The sequence below is a fragment of the Somniosus microcephalus genome, chromosome 5, assembly GCF_052327205.1.
Source record: "Somniosus microcephalus isolate GS21.2 chromosome 5, FLI_Smic_1.0, whole genome shotgun sequence".
Taxonomy (NCBI): Eukaryota; Metazoa; Chordata; class Chondrichthyes; order Squaliformes; family Somniosidae; genus Somniosus; species Somniosus microcephalus.
In genome coordinates, this window is record NC_140991.1 from 123,864,831 (window position 1) to 123,886,727 (window position 21,897).

General features: G+C 46.3%; 1 protein-coding gene across 1 annotated transcript in view; it reads left to right on the plus strand.

Annotated features, from left to right (window-relative positions):
• Nucleotides 1-8,888: 8,888 nt before the first annotated feature.
• The window catches only part of LOC147117291 (tyrosine-protein phosphatase non-receptor type 3-like), a 341,164-nt gene continuing 328,155 nt past the window's right edge, over nt 8,889-21,897 (plus strand). The window contains exon 1 of the mRNA XM_085989357.1: nt 8,889-9,069. The gene's annotated coding sequence lies outside the window, so the exon portion shown is untranslated. The remainder of the gene's footprint in view (nt 9,070-21,897) is intronic.

Sequence of the window (21,897 nt, forward strand, 5' to 3'; positions counted from 1 at the left end):
ATGTTTTTTTAAAATTCATTGATGGGATGTGGGCGTCGCTGGCTAGGCCTGCATTTAGTGCCCATCCCTAATTGCCCTTGAGAAGATGGTGGTGAGCCGCCTTCTTGAACCGCTGCAGTCCATATGGTGTAGGTACACCCACAATGCTGTTAGGAAGGGAGTTCCAGGATTTTGGCCCAGCGACAGTGAAGGAACGGCGATACAGGTCCAAGTCAGGATGGTGTGTGGCTTGGAGGGGAATTTGTAGGTGGTGATGTTCCCATGCGTCTGCTGCCCTTGAGCAGACAATAGGGTTGCTCAAAATGCGCTTCAGCTGCCTGGACAGATCAGGTGGAGCCCTACAGTATGCACCAGCCAGGATCTGTAAAATCATCGTCATCTGCTGTGCCCTGCACAACATCGCACTGCAACGGGGATTAGCACTGCCTGAGGAACACATCGCACAGCCTCTTCAGAGGAGGAGGAGGAGAAGGTGGAAGAGCTGAATGAGGGTGCAGATGAGGAACACCTGGAGGGGGCGGCTGACCCAGTGTGACCAGCACACGAGCCCGTCAGGCAAGGGATGGCCTTATCCATGCCAGATTCAACTAACTTTAGGCATCACTTACATGTGGCTGCCACATGCACGAGGGTTCGGATGACTCCACTTCCACACCATAGAGCATCCCTCCAATGAACTATTCATTCCTAGCCCTTTCACCGCCATTGCTTCAGATTAAAGGCACCCTCACCCCTCGCTGCGCCACCTCCACTTGTGCGCACACATAGGGCAACGTTTTGAAACATTCACATGACCTAACTTTAATACAATAATACAAACATTACACTGATTTATATGAAAGCACCCAAGTGACTACCCTTGTGACTATTTGTGTGTTAGCTTTCTCTTACGCATGCTTCTTCGTGGTGCTTCCCCTGTTGCTTCAGCAGATGCAGAGGCAGCCTGCTCACTTCCCTGCTGCGCCTGCTTAGATGCCTTTGGCGGCCGTCCTCTGGGTCATGGAGCCTGTGAGGACTCCGCCAAAGTCTGCTCTTCCTACGGCTGTGCAGGGTCAGACTCGGCCATCTCTGTTGGGGGAGGCATCTGGGGCTCTGACCGAGGGGTTGGCAATGGGATGGCAGTGTCAGTACATGGAGAGGAGCCCCCACTTCCATTTCCCCTTCCACCGCCATCCCTCTCATGGGCCATCCGCACTTCTCTGCCAGCAAGTTGTTGGAGAGCATCTTGGTGCACATCAGTGGGGCCATGAGGACCCGTCTCTCTGCTGGCATTCCTCATAACAAGGACATCCATGAACCTCTGGTTTCTCTCTTCGCTAGATGCCCATCTATCCTCCATAGCTGACCATCTATTTAGAAGTGTTACCATGTTCTCCTATGTCTGGCGATTTATGTCCTCCATGGAGGTTGCCATCCTTTCCATGGCGGGACCTACATTTGCCAGAGCCTGCACCATGGCGCTGCTCATATTTGAAAAGGACTCCTCCATTCTCTGCATACTCGCAGTCACCATGGTTGCTAACCCAGTCAGAGCCTCCTGCACTTGTTCCTGAAGCTCCAGGACCACTCTCTTTCTGGATGGCCCCCGAGGGTCAACATCTGCATGCTGCTCAGCAAAGCTAGGAAAGTCCTGCGGCCTCCGACGAGGAGTCTCCACTGCTGTCATTGTCTCCACCATCTGCTCTTGCTCACTTGTGAGTTGTGAGACACCAGGTGACAACACTACTCTCTCGAGTTGGACCCACCGAAGTGTGCGTCTCTGCACTGGTGCAGGGTGCTCTCATTTCTGCTGACGCTGCTCCCTCAGAGTCTGGAGGTTCCTCTGAGGAGTCATCCTGCTCTTCCTCCTGGCAGTAGGGAGGGGGGCTCTTGATGGTCCTGTGGGAGAGTAAAGACATGATTTAGACATGTGATTTGTAGGTTGCAAATCATTAGCACTCAATCGCTAGGAACATCAGATCCCATATCAGTCACTCCTGAATACCAAATCAGATGTTTGGTAAATATTTCTGTCACCAGGTTATTCGGCTGAGCCCGTCTCTCCGTCCTCCACTCAAGCTCCTCAGCACCTCCAACAATGTTCAGAGCTGACTCCTCAGTGTGGGTTAGCTGCGCCACGGATGGTGGTCCTCCTCCTGTTCCCTCCCTCTCCCTCTTATTGTGGGATCTCTTTTCCTGCAATGAGGGACGGAAGTGCAGTCTTAGTGAGAGTGATGGAATGAGTGTAAAGAATGGATAGGATAGATGTTTAGAGGGAGACTATGATGGAGTGAGGTGCCAATACTAATTTCCCTCCTTGTGAGTTGTTAGTTGTTGTCATGGCATAACATTGAGAGTGAGAGTGAGGGGTGCATAGAAAGATGGGGATGTGATTCTGCACAAACGGAGAGAGGGATGGGTGACGGTGCAATGGATGTTGGGGTGAGTTAGTATGTGCAGGAGTTGGGCTAGCAATGCAGATTGATGGGGATGTGCAGACAGGCACATCAGAATGAAGTTAATTGTGTTGTTATACTCACTTTTGATGGACGTAGGAGATCATTGAACCTCTTCCTACACTGGACCCAGGTGCGTGTACAGATGGACCTCACACTTACCTCCTCAGCAATTTGCAGCCAGGCTGCCTTGGTTTGCTCAGGAGGCTTCCTCCTTCCATCCAAAGGGAACAGAACCTCCTTGCACCTTCTTACACCCTCCACAAGAACATGGAGGGAGTCATCATCAAAGCGAGGAGAAGCCTTTGGTCTAGGAGTAGTCATCTTGGCAAACAGCAGCATTCAAGAGCATCAAAATGTAAATGAAAGGCAAAGGGTACATGGCCCCCTTAAATGCAACTGCTTCAAAGACGTCATCAAAGGCGAGCTGCAGACACGTACCCATTGATTGGGTCGGGTAGCGCGCACAGTGAGCTTAATAAGCCCAATCTACTGAAAATCGTTATCTCATTACGGATCCAGCTGGCAGCGGGCCCGTAACCCGCCAGACAGCGAACCTGACGTCAACCCACCTCCGGACAGAAAATCCAGCCCTAAAGGATAGTACTGAGGTAGTATTGCATTGCGAAGGTGCTGTCCTTCTGAAAATATGTTATAGTCGAATCTTTGTCATTTCAAGTGGAAGTTAAAGATTCCATGACACTATTCATAGAAAAGCAGAGAGCCTTCCTGATGTCCTGGCCAATATTTCACTCTCAACCAATAGATCCATAGTCATCTTGTTATTTGTGGGATCCTACTGTATGGGAAACAGCAATTGTGTTTGCCTCCATAACAATTAACATTTCACTTAAAGTGATTCATTGTACACAAAGTACTTTGAGATTTTTTAAAAAGCAGAATATAGCATCATGTAAATGAACAATGCAGATTTACTTCCACAAGCTTTTATGTTAGGTGGGGAAAAAATCAGGATTACACACTTGTATATGTGTGTGTTAACATAATTGTAAGAAAGTGAAGCATTAACTTTTTTTTAAAAGTCAAAAAAATCCCTTGCCACGTTTCTTTTTGGCAACCACATTTGAATTATTGTGTGCAATTTTAGGAATTCTACCTTTTAAAGAAAATTAATGTTTTGGAGAGGGTTCAAACTGTGGAAAGAATAATTCCATAAAACAGAGCCATGAAGAGAAGACAGAGCTGAAATCAACATCATGGCGGGAGGGAAGAGTGAAAGGAGAAGAAAAGGGAAAAGGGAGGAATGTGAGGGGGAGAAAAGGGTGAGGAGAGTGGGGGTGAAGGAAAGGGGGGTGCAAGGAGAGTAGAGACGTGAGGGTGAAGGGGACAGGAGGGGTTAGAAGAGGGAAAGAGGAGGGGAATAGAGGAAGGGGAGGGGCGGAGAGGGGAGTGAGGAGAGGACTAGAGGAGAGGAGGATGGAGGGGAAAGAGAGGGGGGAAGAGGAAGGGCAATATTGGGAGGGGAGAAGGGGAATGCAGGAGAGTGGCAGGGCAAAGGGTGGGGAGTGAGAACGAGGGAAAGGGAGAAGGTTTGGATGAGGGGAAAAGGGAGGGATGGGGGTAATTTTCCTCAGCTCTGAAGGAGTGGTAATGTTGCTTCAGTGGACTGGGGTCAGAAATGATTTTGCCTCAAGGGTGGGGTTGCCTTAATTATATTTTTTCCTCAGTGAGAGGGAGGGCGAGGGGAGGAGACTTCAGAGAGAGATTTTGACATTAGCGGGGATGTGAGTACTAGAGATGGATTTTGACTCATTGTGGGAGAGAGACTGATAATTGAGGGATTAATCATTACGCATTTGGCTGCTTGCTTTTCTATTTCTTGTGCATTTGTTCCATTTTCCTTTTGATTTGTTGGATGATACAGATTCCTTGGATTTTTGGACTGTATTGAAGGGGGAATTTTTCAGACCTCTTTGTTTTCAGCAACACCTATTGGTAGTTCTGTGAGGAGTGGAGGATATTACATCGACATCTTTTTCTGGGTCTCGTTCAGACATGGTTGACTTTTATCTTATTCTTAAACTGACTTTTCCATCAATTTTTGAGATCAAGCATCTTGTAGACTTTCTTTTAAGGTGCTTAGCACTTTTTTTTAACTGAGTCTTTTTGTTAAATAATATATTCCTTTTCTTGCACAGGTCTAAAGTTCCTTTATATATTTTTGCTTCGCGTTCCTATCACCTAACATTAGCTCACGTAACATTGTGACAGTGCGATACCTTTGGAATGTCACAACCGCATACCTTGTTAAGAATGTGAAAGCAGTATGGCAGAGAATAAAACATTTGAAGTGTATTTGTTGAACTATTTAAATTTATAATTTGGAAACAGTTATGTTCTCAATGTACTTAAAATGTATTATTGTATTTTGAGAAAGCTGTTGGGAAGGGACAAAGAAAACTACTGTAATTGACAGCACAGTGGAATTCCAATGTTTTGTGCCACAGGATAAACTTCCCAATCTGGGAATTCTCAATTCTGGTTGTGCCATCAAGGAAAGATCCAAAGCAAAGGCTAAGCGATTCTACAGAAGAAAGTTATTATTTGGTAATTTATTTTATTGCTGTTTGTGGGATCTTGCTGTGCGCATCACAACACTGACTGCATGCACTCATTGGCTGTGAAGTGCTTTGCAGCCTCCTGAGGTCCTGAAAGGCGCTCTATAAGTCATGTTCATTTTTTTGACGATAATGGCCAGTTATAAAGCTGCATTGGCAGCGGCTAGACAATAAGTTAAGGTGCTCACAGTCTGAGAATTGTGTATTATCCAGTGAGGTAAGGTAAAGTTGAAGCTGAATTAAAATGTTCTCAAAACTAATCTGGGAAAAGTTACCTTTTCTTCTCCTCCAGAGACTTGAGCACAAAAATCTAGGCTGATACTCCAGGGCAGTGCTGAGGGCGTGTTGCACTGTCGGTACCAACTTTTGGATGAGACATTAAACCGAAGCCCCATCTGCTTTCTCAGGTGGACGTAAAAGATCCCATTGCACTGTTCCGAAGAGCAGGGCAGTTATCCAGGTGTCCTGGCCAATATTTATTCCTCAACATCACTAAAAACAAATTATCTGGTTGTGGCGGTACCACTGGTTGTCCCTTACATTGAGACACATAATTCCCTTTAACTTACCTTTTGGGGCCATTGCCTTTTTAACTTACCTGTTGGGGCCATTGCCCCTTTAAGGCGCGCCCTAGCGCGCTGACGTCACGTCACGTACGACGTGATGTGCGTGCGCCGGCACAGCCCGGCCTAGCGTCTTCGGCCTCAACGGCCAGCCGATGGGAGCGACGCAATCTTCCGCTCCTGCGGCAAGCACCGGCACAGCCCGGCATCCCGACTTCGGCCTCAACGGCCAGCGACGCAACGACGCGCATCACGTGACGCCCTAAGCGCGGGAAACGCGAGCAACGTGATGACGTCACAACACAAACGCAATGACATCATCACGCTCCCCACAGGACTGCGAACTCAGTCCTCGTGGAGTCCCCGCTGGGACAAGACCTACACCACGGTGCTCCTACAGTCAGCCATCTTACCTGCTATCTTACCTGATGTAATTAGCCTGTTCCTGTAAATAAACAACTTATTTATAGTTCGTCGAAGTCAAACTCTCTTATTTAGTGGCGATCTACACGAATCACTACATTGGTGACCCCACGACGTGAGTACGGGAGCTCATCAATTCCAACGCTACAATTGGTGAACCCGTATCCGTGAACGATTTTCACGGTAGCAACGCGCGCCCAAACCTCGTCTTCACTCAAGACGACCAACGCACAACCGACGAACAACCACGGAACAGCAACCGCCTAACACCAATTCCACCACAAGCGACCCCGTCTTTGCGTACGTATTCGCAATGGAAGCGCAGCTTGGAGGTGAGCCCGTTTTTCACGAACGATGTCACAGAGGTAGAGCACGACCAACGGCAACCGTCATCCACCAGCGCTACAATTGGTGGGTTTGTGAACGTCTTTCACAAATGAAGCACGCTATGGAAGCATCAGCCGTTCTGCTGTCGCTACCGCAATCCAGGGAGCCACGGTCTCCCTCGTGCTTTATGCAGGTAGAAGCCCTGTTCGCCGAGAACATCGATGCGGCACAGACCACGCACGTGCTCACGGTCTCCGTATTCGACTCTTCTACCGCTACACGGATCGTCCGCCTCTACACCCAAAGCAACAGCAAGTATACATCTCTCCAAGCGCGGGGTACAGCATGTTCAGGCCCACAAGATCGGAGCGCGCCCCGCGGGGATACCACGAGGGCTCACCCCCGCAAAACACGAGGACGCACTCCTCGCGCACGAGGACACATCCCTCGTGGACACCGACGACTCCTTCTCCGCCGACGACGCACCAGCCCTTCAGCCTGCTGGTTGTGTTACCTACTACACGATTCGGCGTGAACAAAAAGCGTGCCGCCCTCCCGGCTGTTTTCTCCTCAATCTACAACTGTTACAAGTGTTGACGCCCTCCAGGCAGAGTTACCCCTCCTGAAAGCAACAACAACCTGGACCGTTGCTGCCCTTTCTCCAGTTTTCCCTTTAACAAACGCAAACATCTACTGAGGCTGCACACATCGAGGACGGGTCCAACGGGCATCCTGCGGCCGCGATCAGCCACGTGAAAGTTGCTGGCCTCACCGATCACTGATCAACGCAGCAACTCTTCACCCTCCGTTGTGTTCACGTCGTAGCACTATGGCACGCACTGTTCCATGCGTTCCAGCCTCGCGAAGGTTTCGCTCACCAGCCAACGGAGACATCGCCCGCGTCCGCCCAACCTGCCCGTCACTCTGACAAGGCCTGCTGTTTCGCACGTCTCCACGGTCCTTCGCCTGACGGATACGTTTTATTCGCCACAACGCGCGTAAAGATCCGCTCATGAGCAGCATCTTCATACCTCGCCTACCAAGCCGAGACAGCACGACCGCTGAGACCACCAGCTCGTCAGACCATCTCATCCTTGGACTTTCGTTAAAGCGAATTCTGGGGGGGCCTATGTGGCGGCACCACTGGTTGTCCCTTACATTGAGACACATAATTCCCTTTAACTTACCTTTTGGGGCCGTTGCCCTTTTAACTTACCTGTTGGGCCCATTGCCCCTTTAAGGCGCGCCCTAGCGCGCTGACGTCACGTCACGTACGACGTGATGTGCGTGCGCCGGCACAGCCCGGCCTAGCGTCTTCGGCCTCAACGGCCAGCCGACGGGAGCGACGCAATCTTCCGCTCCCGCGGCAAGCACCGGCACAGCCCGGCATCCCGACTTCGGCCTCAACGGCCAGCGACGCAACGACGCGCATCACGTGACGCCCTAAGCGCGGGAAATGCGAGCAACGTGATGTCACAACACAAACGCGATGACATCATCACGCTCCCCACAAGACTGCGAACTCAATCCTCGTGGAGTCCCCGCTGGGACAAGGCCTACACCACGGTGCTCCTACAGTCAGCCATCTTACCTGCTATCTTACCTGATGTAATTAGCCTGTTCCTGTAAATAAACAACTTATTTATAGTTCATCGAAGTCAAACTCTCTTATTTAGTGGCGATCTACACGAATCGCTACATGGTCATTAAAAATTATCACATATAACAGAAAATGCTGGAAAAACTCAGCAGGCCAGGCAACATCCGTGGAGAGAAATTAGAGTCGACGTTTCGGGTCTAACCCTTTTTCAAAACTGGAAAGGAAATGAAATAGATCGAAAGGCAGGGCTGGGAGAGAACAAAAGAGGTGACGAGACATTAAGAGGTATTCAAAACGCGACGAGATGGTGATAGGACTAGTGGAGGCAAAAGACGGCTCAGGTTAGGTGTGAAATGTTCTGGCAGAATGAAAGACAGCTGCCATGTGGGAGAGAGAAAAAAAAGGAAAGGGGTGGGGGGGGTGGGGGAGGGAAAAACCAAAACAAAGGGGTGGATAAAAAATATAAGAAAAAATGTAATAGGGGCCGAGGTTATGATCTGAAATTGTTGAACTCGATATTGAGTCCGGAAGGCTGTAAAGTGCCTAATCGGAAGGTGAGGTGCTGTTCCTCGAGTTTACATTGAGCTTCCGTGGAACAATGCAAGAGGCCAAGGACCGTGAGGTCCGAGTGGGAATGGAGCGGTGAATTAAAATGACAGGTGACCGGATGCTCGGATTTCCAGCATCTGCAGTATTTTGCTATCGTAAAAATTATCACATTGCTGTTTGTAGGAGCTTGCTGTGTGCAAATTGGCTGCCGCCTTTCCTTGATTACAACAGTGACTACACTTCAAAAAGTACTTAATTGACTGTAAAGCGCTTTGAGACGTCCAACGGTCGTGAAAGGCGCTATAGAAATGCAAGTCTGTCTTTTTATCTTATAGTCCTCGCACCTACAGTTAGAGACTACAGCTCCCAGAACTCGGCCCGCATGCGCGGGTGTGACAGTGCGCGCGCAGCCGCTGACGGTTGGGAGGAGCGGCGCACGCCCGGGTGTTGACGGGAGGACAGAGACGGAGCGAGTGACGTTATACACCTGCTCCCTGCCGAGCTTTGTCAGGAGAGTTACAGCAGTGGCGTGTGCCCGAGACATCGACAGCACCGATTGGGACTGACAGGCGAAGCGTCTCCTGAATGTGGAGGTATGGAATGAGAGAGGCTTTCCTGGAACGAGCTGCCACCGCTGAACTTAAGCCCTGAGTTAAGCAGCCGGCTGCTGTTCCTGTACTTTGAGAGTGCGTGGTCAAGGTACAGTGGGAGGAGGCGGAGGTGAAGGTGGAGACGGTGCGCGCGCAGCGTCGTGTCAATATTTACAGGGAGTCGGCTGGATTGGGAAGGGCAGGAAAGAATGACACTTGGGCAGTGCTCTCCGCCAGAGTAGATAATAGTCAGCCCAACCCAGCAACCATCGAGGAGCCGGACAGTCCGTCTGCGCTCAGGAATCACAGGGGAGCAGGGCAGTCAGTCTGCGCTCGGGAATCACAGGGGAACAGGGCAGTCAGTCTGCGCTCGGGAACCACAGGGGAACAGGGCAGTCAGTCTGCGCTCGGGAACCACAGGGGAGCAGGGCAGTCAGTCTGCGCTCGGGAACCACAGGGGAGCAGGGCAGTCAGTCTGCGCTCAGGAGCCACAGGGGAGCAGGGCAGTCAGTCTGCGCTCAGGAGCCACAGGGGAGCAGGGCAGTCAGTCTGCGCTCAGGAGCCACAGGGGAGCAGGGCAGTCAGTCTGCGCTCAGGAGCCACAGGGGAGCAGGGCAGTCAGTCTGCGCTCAGGAGCCACAGGGGAGCAGGGCAGTCAGTCTGCGCTCAGGAGCCACAGGGGAGCAGGGCAGTCAGTCTGCGCTCAGGAACCACAGGGGAGCAAGGCAGTCAGTCTGCGCTCAGGAACCACAGGGGAGCAGGGCAGTCAGTCTGCGCTCAGGAACCACAGGGGAGCAGGGCAGTCAGTCTGCGCTCAGGAACCACAGGGGAACAGGGCAGGTGATGATTGATAAAAGAAGGTTGGGGAACAGATTGATACCCATGCATGATAGTAGAATGGGTCACTGCCCAGGAGCAATAAATGAGGTGCAGGTTATTCAGTCTGGTTCGAGGCACAAACTTTCAGGTCAGGGCAAATTAGTTTGTACTCAAATATGATAATTGTGTTGCACACCAGTCAGTATGCAAGGGTGCTGATGGGGGAAGCAGACCAGTTTGTGCCCATAAGTGGGACGGGAGCAGGCAAGATTGCTTATGCCAAGGTGTCATAGTGGAGCTGGTGTGCCTGCTTTGTGCCAATGGACGGTTGGGGAATATGTCTGCCCCCTGGCACAAGAACAATAGGGGAGCCAGAAGCCTGTTGTCTAAGATGTAGGCACATTAATTGGATTACATTTGGAAAGTAGGGGAGGGATGGGACGAGAGAATAAGACGTTCATTTGTAGGGTGGTAAAATAATTGTTTCTTATGTAAAGACAGTCCACTGGTGGACTGTTGACCAATTAGCTATGGTGAATATTAAACAAAATGTATTAACATATAAATTGGAGATTAGGCTAATAGTATAATAATGATTAGATTCATGAAATTTAGTCATGAAATTCTAAGCTCTCAAACAAAATTGACCTTTCCCATTGGAAGTACCCATGATTCTAAATTTTCATAATTTGGATGAGAAAAGCTATATTGTCTAAGGAAATGTTTCAAGCACAAAGTTAAAGATCCAGTGTGGAGAACAATATGTAGTGTATATTTTTGAGATATCAAATTCATTGTGTTGGTGTGTGTGAAATAAAGTGTCCATATTTTTGAAGTTAATTCTCAAGTGATGACAATGAATAAATTAATAAGGATTTTTAAAATTGCTTATTGGTATGAATTCCATAGAAATGACAACACGTGAACAGGATGTTCATCCCACCCAAACCACAACAGTGGCGATGTAGCCCTTCTCATCAAGTCGCACCTTGGTCTCTCCTACTCTTCTGGCACCTTCCACTCCATCAAAAACCTTGTCTTGTGCCACCTCTCTTACCCCCTCCTTTAAAATCTTTGTTCTTTACCACAGCATCAGCCTCACCTTGAGCTTCTTTCCTCCTTTTCCCCCCCCCTCAGCTTCTGTACTGAGCGACGACTCATTAGTTATTTCAATCTCCATCACAGTGACTCTTCTGTGAATTCACTGCCCTCCTGTCCTTACTAAACCTCTTCACAAAAACTCTTCTACCCATATTCACTGCACCCTTGCCATCTCCTGTGGTCTCTCTTCTCCCATGATCTCAATAAAGAAGAAAGAACTTGCATTTATAGGAACAGCTTTCACACTTTACAGCTGGAGTGTGGCTTGAACCCACAACCTTCTGACTCTGAGACGAGAGTGCTATCACTGAGCCACGGCTGACAGCAGTCACTGACGAGGCTATCTCTGACCGCTTCCTTGTATTCCTCATCGCCCTACTCCCGTCCAACTCCACTTCCTTCTGCACCTGCCTCTTGAAAAGAATCTCTTTTCCACCCCCAAGTCACTTACAGCTGCACTTTCAAACACCCAACTCCCTAGCCTCCCTCCATTCGCCATAATACTGTTGTCGATTGGCTCAACCATTCCCACACTGCCACGTTTGATGTGCTTATCTCCAGCTAAACCTCTGCTCTGCACCATCCTGGGTCATTTGCCCTGGTACGGCCTTAATTTTTGCTCGTTCAAGTCCAAGGGGCGCAATCTTGAGTGTGCATATTTGGCTTAGCTATACATCACCAGATCTGGCTGCAATATATCAACTGCTATCTGGCCTTGCTCTCTTCTTTCAAAACCACCCACTATTTCAGGATCATTCTGGAGAGCAAAGATGACCCCATCGCTTCTTTTCTCCATTACAAAGCATCACCTTAAGCACCACTCCATTGCCTCCTCTTCTCTTGCCTCCTACAAATGTGACTGATTTAGACCCATTTGTTCAGCTGCCTCTGTTACATTTCCTCCCCCCCCGGCCTGCCTACCAAGCATAACCTGCCCCAGGACGCTCTGCCCTAGCCTTGAACCCACATATCTCTAGATTCTTGTTCATCGCCCATCCCCAAGCTCAGTGTCCATGAGACCCTTCCTCTGTTCTCTTAACTCCATTTTTGCTATGCTGCTGACTAATCAACTTCCCTTTCTGGTCCCTTGCAAGCTGACATTGTAAAACCTTCTCTTTCAAAACCACCATCACCTCAAAATACCCCCTCGTCTCCTCTGTCCTTGCAAACTACTGCCCCATCTCCAACTTCTCTTTCCCCTCAAGTCCTTGAACATGTTACCTCACGAGTCCATGCTCATCTTTCTGAAACTCCATGTTTGAATCTCTGAAATCAGTTTTCCACCCCTGCCACAGCACCAAAATGACCCTAATGAAAGTCAAAAATAACAGCCTCTGTGACTATGATGCATTATTGCTGCTCGACCTTTCTGCAGTGTTTGATATGTTGACCACATCATCATCTTCCAATGCTTCTCCTCCATTATGCAGCTCAGTGAGACTTCCCTCTTTTGATTCCACCCTTAGCTGTCAGGCTGAACCAGACTGTTCTGGGTCTTATTTGATTCCGAGCTGAGCTCGAACAGCTCCTTTCCAGGCTGGATTCCCAGGTCTCTTTAGTCTTGCCTCGTACTGTGAACTCCTGATAGTAGGCATCAGCCTTGAGGTTCTTCTCTACACTGCCTCCAGTGTTCGAATGTCCTGATTGGCAACCAGAACAGGAAATGTGGTCTGATCAGAGCATTATACAATTTTGTCACTCCTTCCAATGACTTGTATTCTACTGTTTTGGCTGTGTAGTTTAATATTCAATTGGTTTTGTTTGCTGTTCTGTGGTGGTTGGACATGTTTAGTGTTAAGTCCACTAAGACTTCTAGGTTTCTTTCCACTTACCTATTTCAATACCATTCATGGAGTATATGTGTTGCTTATTTTTTCATCTTGTGTGGAGTATTTTTCACTTATCTTGATTAAAATTCATCTTGATTAAAATTCATCTGCCATTGATTTTTGCCCTACTGCCCAGTTTGGTATATCAGCAAATTTTACCATTTTACATTGAGTTTCTAAGTCCAGGTCATTTAAGTAGTGGTCCCAACACCAAGCCTCACTCAGTACTCCCTCCCATCCCACCCTGACGATAATTCCTCCTAACAAGCGCTCAACCAGTTTCTTATCCATTTTCCTAGTTTATCCTGAATTCACACAGCTTTAAATTTGGCTAATAGCTTTTCTTCTGGAGCTTTGTCAGATGCCTTCTGGAAGGCTAGGTACACTATTCTAGGGCTTTTCACAGTCCAAGTGGGATGTTATTTCCTCAAAGATGTCAAGGCGGTTTGTCAGACATGATTTTATACTTAATCTATGTTGGTTACTGTTCACTGGGTTATTTACACAGATGTTTGCTTCTGATTGGTTCTATTATTGTATACGGAATAGAGGTAAGACTAATGGGTCTGTCACTGCCACCCAGACTTATCCCCCTTTTTGAATATGGGCACCTCATTGGCCTGTTTCCAATTCACTGGTAGCTCTCCAGTTTCCAATGACTACCTTGTAATGGTTGTCAGTTCCTTACAAATCTCCTGCCTATTCTCTTTCAGCATTCTGGCATAAATACCATCTGTACCTGGCAATTTGTTCAGAGTCCTTCTTGCTGTTTATGACTTTCATCTAATTTATATCGAAGTTGTTGATTTTATTTTGATTATCTCTTTGGAGAGGGTAGGTTACTCCTGTCTTCCCTTGTGAACACGTGGAGGAAGTAGTCATTCACAATAACTATTCTGTACTCATCCTCACTTTTGATTCCATTTGCATCCTTTATAGTTTTTATCTCTTCCCTGACTGCCTTCTTCTTATAGTACTGAATTTTAAAAATTATGTCTAACTGCTGCAGTACATTTTTCTGTGTCTCTCTTTGCCCTTCAGATCACTCTTTCAACTTGGTTCTGCATTTTCTTATCTTCATCCTGGTAAATCATGTGCCCTTTCACTCTGCAGAAATTGTAGAGGTCACTTTTCTTTGTTATTTTACTTTTAATTTGTTAAACTATTTGTTTAAACTGAGCTATTGGTTTTTGGTATCTTTATCCTGCACGGTCAGCATTATACTTTTAAATGGTGTTCCACTTATCCTTTACCAAATGATGTTGATATTTTTTTACATCCAGTGGAACAGGCGGGCATTTAAGCTCTGGCCTGAAAGACCCCAGTTCCAAAGTGCAGCACTTCCTCAGTACAGCACTCCTTTGATTCTTAATTCCTGGTGTGGGGCTTGAATCTACACTCTTGTATTTGAGGCAAGAGTGTTACCAACTGAGCTAAACTGACACAATTAGTATAAGTGAAAGTAAATGTATGTGTTTAAAGGTATCTTTGTAAATCTTTATACTGAACATTTTCTAAACAAAAACTTTGTTTCAAATTATTTCTGACTCCCATAAAATACATACATTCTGTTCTTGGTATTTTTTTAAAAAAAATCCAAAGATGGATTAATTAAATATGAATAGATCTGTTTTACTTTTTTGGAAGTAAGCTTTCTCATTGTTCTGTCTCCACGTCTAAGTTGCTAGGAGATGCTGCACAGTGGCCCAGATAACTTGGTTATTTTTCCCCTTATCCTTTCTTTCCAATGTGCTTGTATTTGGCTTCCACTCAACATATCTCTTGTGACATAAGAAATTCAGCATGTGGAGTAATGTGGGTCAAACTTGTATCCTATTGCTCCATGTGACAGTGTACGAAAGTCCCTGCATACATTATTTTTATTTCCATGAGATTAGTCTCAACATATAAACTTCCAAGATCAAAATCTATTCTTCCTCAACATCCATTCAGTATTATGTGCATAATGTTCAGTTTATGTGTTTTAACATTGAAACATCAATCGCCCATTCTATTTGTAAGTTAGTTTGGCTCAGCCACCGGCACTCTTGCCTCTGATCAGAAGGTTGTGGTTCAAGCACCAGTTCAAGACATAAGAACATAAGAAATAGGAGCAGGAGTAGGCCAATCGGCCCCTTGAGCCTGCTCCACCATTCAATAAGATCATGGCTGATCTGATCCTAACTTCAAATCAACTTTCACTCTCCATCCCACCCGAACCCATGTGATCTCCCGGGAGAGGCGAAAAACCAGATAAAAAACCCAATGGCCAATTTGGGAGAAAAAAAACTGGGAAATTCCTCTCCGACCCATCTAGGCGATCGAAACTCGTCCAGGAGATCACTCTGTCCCTGTATTTCCTGCAGTACTTACCTTCTGTAAGAGGTGATCTCCACCCCAGCCAGGAACAGGCCCAATTTACTCTTGAAGGACTCCTAGCTGGCAGCCTGTTCCCGAGGTCTCCACTAATCCCTGTGAATAGAACCATCTCCTGAAATCTAACACCGAATTAGAACACAAGAAGTAGGAGCAGGACCAGGCTACAAGGCCCCTGGGCCAGCTCCGCCACCCACAGGGCCATGACTGATCCGAACCTAGCCTCATGTCCAATTTCCTACCCGCTCCCCGTAACCCCTAATTCCCCTTACTTCTAGGAAACTGTCTATTTCTGTTTTAAATTTATTTAATGATGTAGCTTCCACAGCTCTCTGGGGCAGCAAATTCCACAGACCTACTACCCTCTGAGTGAAGAAGTTTCTCCTCATCTCAGTTTTGAAAGAGCAGCCCCTTATTCTAAGATTATGCCCCCTAGTTCTAGTTTCACCCATCATTGGGAACATCCTCACCGCATCCACCTGATCAAGCCCCTTCACAATCTTATATGTTTCAATAAGATCGCCTCTCATTCTTCTGAAGTCCAATGAGTAGAGTCCCAATCTACTCAACCTCTCCTCATATGACCACCCCCTCATCCCCGGGATTAACCGAGTGAGCCTTCTTTGTACTGCCTCGAGAGCAAGTATGTCTTCTTAAGTATGGACACCAAAACTGTATGCAGTATTCTAGGTGTGGTCTCACCAATACCTTGTACAACTGCAGCTAAGACTTGAGCACATAATTTAGACTGACACTTCTGTACAGTATTGAGGGAGTATTGCAGTGCCAGAGGTACTGTCTTTTGGATGAGATATTGAACCAAGGCCCGATTTGCTATTTCAGGTGGATATAAAAATTCCCATCCCATTATGGTCCTGATCAACATTCCTCCCTTAATCAATGCCACCAAACGTGGACAACTAGCCATTCATCTCCTTTGCTGTTTTTGGGACCTTGCTGTCTATAAATTGGCTGCCATATTTGTCTATGCAAGTGTCTGCATTTCAAAAAGTATTTATTTGGCTATCTGCTTTGGAAGTTCTGAAGATGTTTCTCCAGTACTTTGCAGTTTTATTTTGAGTCCAGTTTCTCAGACTGCTGTGCATATACAGATAAAGGACATTATACAATTCTGCATTAGTGACTCTCCACTATTGGAGCTGTGGTCATGGAGATTGTTTTACCAGTACAACTGAGGGAAGAATTTTTATTGTGGCCAATGAATGTAGTGTATGGAATGAAGGCTTGTAGGGGGGGCTTCTAGTGTTGACTGCAGTTACAATTCTCCTCTTTCCTGCACCCTCCCCCACCCCCCCCCCTCCCCCCCGCATCCTGCCATGGGGCTGGTATGGTTGACTGCACAGAGGGGAAGAGAATGATGTGCACCATGGAGAAGGGTGTGGTATACTGGCACAATAAGGCTTAAATGGTGTGTTTTCCCATGTCCATTTGGGACCTGTGTATTACTTGTTCAGATTGAGGAATGTCACACTGTTCACCACCTAGTTTCAAGTAGTGAGAATTGTGTTAGCCTGTTCAGTGTATGATTTCTGTATTACATGAAGCCCAAGAGGATGATTTCAGTATTGTCAACGTTAAACTGGAGGAAGAGAAAGAGCAGAGCATCAGTCTTTGTCTCTTATTAAAAAAAAAAAAACTTCTTCAAGGACTATCTTACTTTTATGTCCTTAGCCATTGAAATCTTGTCCCAGCATACACTCAGCTTTGTTAAAATGGCTGTTGATGCTGCCACATCACCAGTCCAAGCAGGGTTAGTTTGGTGTTTTGACCCTAGCACAGGTACTGAAACCAATACACAACACAGTTTGTGTGCTGGAGGCAAGGGGCTCACAGTTCGAGCCAATTCACCCAATGCAAGTGACTTTTTAACAGAAGGGTGGAGGATGATGAGAAATGTGAGGGAAGTGCTCCGATTCAAGGCATTCTCAGGCCTCAGCAGAAAGGTGTGGGAAGGGCACTGACTCAATTATGAGTGCACAGGTGACCTTAAAATCCAGAAATGCAAATTTTGCAGTGACATCATTGGATAGCAATTGGGAGAGACAACCATGAATGATGTTTCCTTCCTTCGCTCAGGGCGATGAGACCTATTATAGTGTCCCATCTTGACAGAACTCAGCCTGGAATTGAACCTAGGATTTAATACTGCACAGCCAAGCAAGCTCCACATTCTCACCAATATTCTCAAAAGTAAAGGGCTTTTTTTCATACATTACCAGATGGTCTACATATGAATATAAGAGCTGCTACTATGTCCACCTGTGTGTGCATATTGGTTGTCACTGTGGATCCAAGCACCTCTGCCTCTCTAACCATCTCCTGGTTCTGCTTTGCTCTCTGAGGGTCAACTTCTCCAAGTACATCCTGGTCCCCCTTACATAGGATTACATAGGATATACAGCACAGAACAGGCCATTCAGCCCAACCAGTCCATGCCGGTGTTTATGCTCCACTCGAGCCTCCTCCCGCCTTTCCTCCTCTAACTCTATCAGCATAACCCTCTATTCTCTTCTCCCTCATATGCTTATCTAACTTCCCCTTAAATGCATCTATACTATTCGCTTCAACCACTCCCTGTGGTAGCGAGTTCCACATTCTCGCCACTCTCTAGGTAAAGAAGTTTCTTCTGAATTCCCTGTTTGATTTCTTAGTGACTATCTTATATTGATGGCCTCTAGTTATGCTCTTCCCCGCAAGTGGAAACTTTCATAATTTTACAGACCTCTCTTAGGCCACCCCTCAGCCTTCTCTTTTCAAGAGAAAAGAGACCCAGCCTGTTCATCCTTTTCTGATTGGTATACCCTCGCATTTCTGGTATCATCCTTGTAAATCTTCTCTGCACCCTCTCCAGTGCCTCTATATCCTTTTTTATAATATGACGACCAGAATTGTACGCAGTACTCCCAAGTGTGGTCTAACCAAGGTTTGGTCTGACTAATTTGATTGAATTTTTTGAGGGGGTGACTAGGTGTGTGGATGAAGGTAATGCAGTGGATGTGGTATACATGGATTTCAGTAAGGCCTTCGATAAAGTCCCGCACAGGAGACTGGTCAAGAAGGTAAGAGCCCATGGAATCCAGGGTGCCTTGGCACATTGGATACAAAACTGGCTTAGTGGCAGAAGGCAGAGGGTGATGGTCGAAGGTTGTTTTTGTGACTGGAAGCCTGTGGCCAGTGGGGTACCACAGGGATCGGTGCTGGGTCCCTTGCTGTTTGTGGTCTACATTAATGACTTGGATATGAATGTAAAAGGTATGATCAGTAAGTTCGCGGATGATACAAAAATTGGTAGGGTGGTAAATAGCGAGGAGGGTAGCCTCAGTCTGCAGGACGATATAGATGGGTTGGTCAGATGGGCGGAACAGTGGCAAATGGAATTTAACCCGGAAAAGTGCGAGGTGATGCACTTTGGGGGGACTAACAAGGCAAGGGAATACACAATGAATGGTAAGACCCTAGGCAAGACGGAGGGTCAGAGGGATCTGGGTGTGCAAGTACACAGATCCCTGAAGGCGGCGGAACAGGTGGATAAGGTGGTAAAAAAGGCATATGGGATACTTGCCTTCATTAGCCGAGGCATAGAATATAAGAGCAAGGAGGTTATGATGGAGCTGTATAAAACACTGGTTAGGCCACAGCTGGAATACTGTGTGCAGTTCTGGTCGCCACACTACAGAAAGGATGTGAACGCTTTGGAGAGGGTGCAGAGGAGATTCACCAGGATGTTACCAGGGCTGGAGCGCTTCAGCTATGAAGAGAGACTGGGCAGATTGGGTTTGTTTTCCTTGGAGCAGAGGAGGCTGAGGGGGGACATGATTGAGGTGTACAAAATTATGAGGGGCATAGATAGGATGGATACTGAGGAGCTTTTTCCCTTAGTAGAAGGGTCAATAACTAGGGGGCATAGATTCAAGGTAAAGGGCGGGAGGTTTAGAGGGGATTTGAGAAAGAACTTTTTCACCCAAAGGGTGGTTGGAGTCTGGAACTCACTGCCTGAAAGGGTTGTGGAGGCAGGAACCCATACAACATTTAAGAAGCATTTGGATGAGCACTTGAAATGCCATAGCATACAAGGCTACGGACCAAATGCTGGAATATGGGATTAGATTAGACAGGGCTTGATGGCCGGCGCGGACACGATGGGCCGAAGGGCCTCTATCCGTGCTGTATAACTCTATGACTCTATGATACAAGTTTAGCATAACTTCACAACTTTTCAATTCTATCCCCCTAGAAATAAACCTTAGTGCTTAGTTTGCCTTTTTTATGGCCTTGTTAACCTGTGTTGCTACTTTTAGCGATTTGTGTATTTGTACTCCGAGATCCCTTTGAACATAAGAATTTGGAGCAGGAGTAGGCCATATGGTCCCCTCGAGCCTGCTCCGCCATTCAATAAGATCACGGCTGATCTTCGACCTCAACTCCACTTTCCTGCCCTATCCACATTCTCTGACCTTATTCATTAGTCTATTATGGGGTTCCTTATCGAAGGCCTTTGAAAATCTAGATATATTACATCTACTGCAATAAATTGTCTACTCTCTCTGTTACCTCTTCAAAAAATTCAATGAGTTCGATCAAGCAAGACTTTCATTTTTGAAATTCATGCTGACTTCATTATTATTTTTGGTTTCTAGATGTTCTTCTATTTTCTCCTTTAGTAGGGATTCCATTATTTTTCCTACCACCGATGTTAAGCTGACTGGTCTATAGTTCCCTGAACATGTTCTATCTCCCTTCTTAAATATAGGTATTACGTTAGCTATCCACCAGTCCTCTGGCACTGCACCTTTTTCTAATGAATTATTAAATGTGTAGGAATGCCTCTGCTATCTCTTCCCTAGATTCTTTTAAAATGCGTGGATGTAATCCATCTGGACCAGGGGTATTATCCTTTTTTGAGTTTGATTAGTTTATTTAATATATCCCCTCTTTATTTTAAATGCACTTATCTCATTACTAATCTCATCACCCAATGCCATGTCCACCTGTTCTATCTCCCTGGTAAATACTGTAGCAAAGTAATTATTTAATATTTCTGCCATCTCTATCGCTGCCTGTGGTATTATCTGGTCCATCCCTTAGTGGCCCTATTCCCATCCCGACCTTCCTTTATTTATGTGCCTGTAAAATATTTTACTATTTTGTTTTATGTTCCTTGATAATTTAATTTCATTGTTCCTCTTTGCCTTCCTAATTTTTTTTACTTCTCTCCTAATCTCTGTGTTCTCCCTTGACATGCTCTCCCCTGCTGTCCATGTACTTAATATAAGAATTCACACAACACCAGGTTATAGTCCAACAGTTTTATTTGAAATTGATGAGATTACGGATGAAGTCCTAGGGGTGCTGTTGGACTATAACCTGGCGTTGTGTGACTTCTTACATTTGTCCACCCCAGTCCAACACCGGCATCTCCACACCATGTACTTAATGTATGCCCCTTTCCTTATGGCTTTATTCATCCACGGTGTCTCATTGGTGTTTAGCTTTTTTAGCAGAATATATTTTTCATGGACTCTGTTGAACACCATTTTAAATGTTTCCCATTGCTGTTCCACGTCACTGTTTGCCAATATTGTTGTCCATTTTATTTTCCCAAGTTCTATTCTCAGTCCCATAAAATCAGCTTTTCCCCAATCTATTAACCTGGTCTTTGTCATATTTATGTCCTTCTCAATTATTATCTTAAAGCATATTATATTATGGTCACTTGCCTAGATGTTCCCCTACTTTTACTTCTCTTAACTGCTCTGGTTCATTCCCCATTATTAGATCCAATAGCGAATCTTTCCTCGTTGGGCTTCTTGCATATTGAATTAATATCAGGGTAGTTGAAATACCCCATGGTAGTTATTCTATGTTTTTTACTCATTTTCCTAATTTCCCTAATATTTCTTCCTCCACCTCCCTTCCACTATTAGGTGGTTTTAGACTAGCCCTATTAGCGTGTTTGATCCTTTATTATCTGTTATCTCTATCCACATGGATTCTATTTCTGTCTCGCTGATAGCGGCGTCACTTTTTTCTACTGCTATTGTGTTATCCTTAATAAGTACAGCTACTCTACCTCCCCCTTTTCCCTCTATCTTTTCTTAATATGTTTTACCCTGCAATATTTAATTGCCAGTCCTGATTTTTCTGCAGTCATGTCTCAGTAATCCCTACTGTGTCTGGTTCCTCGCAACGCATGATTGCCTCCAGCTCCCGTGTTTTATTACGGACACTGTGCATTGCTGTACAGACAGGTTAACTCATTTACATCCCGCATTCCTGCAAAATGTCTGTGTTCTCAATTATAAGGCACCCCTAGGACTTCATCCGTAATCTCATCCTGGCCAAGAATGGCTCACTTGATTCCTGACCGCTCACCAAAGGCAAACCACCTAGCTACATATTGTACTGTGTTCCCTTCTTGAAAGGATATGGTAACAGTATAGTCCTACTCCCTCTGGTCCCAGCTTGGTCTTGTGGCATTTTCCCCACATTTGAGCACCTCACTACTACTGTTCCTCCTGACTCTCCTTTTGAGGTCTTCGTGGTCAACTGCCCTCCCAAGTCCTCAGTTACTTGCTTTCCAAGATCTCAGACATACTGTTCTCACTGACCTATGCACTAAACAAACCCTTATCATCGACTTCAACAAGAACCTAAACTTGCTATGCTGCCTCCTCTCTGCCCTTTT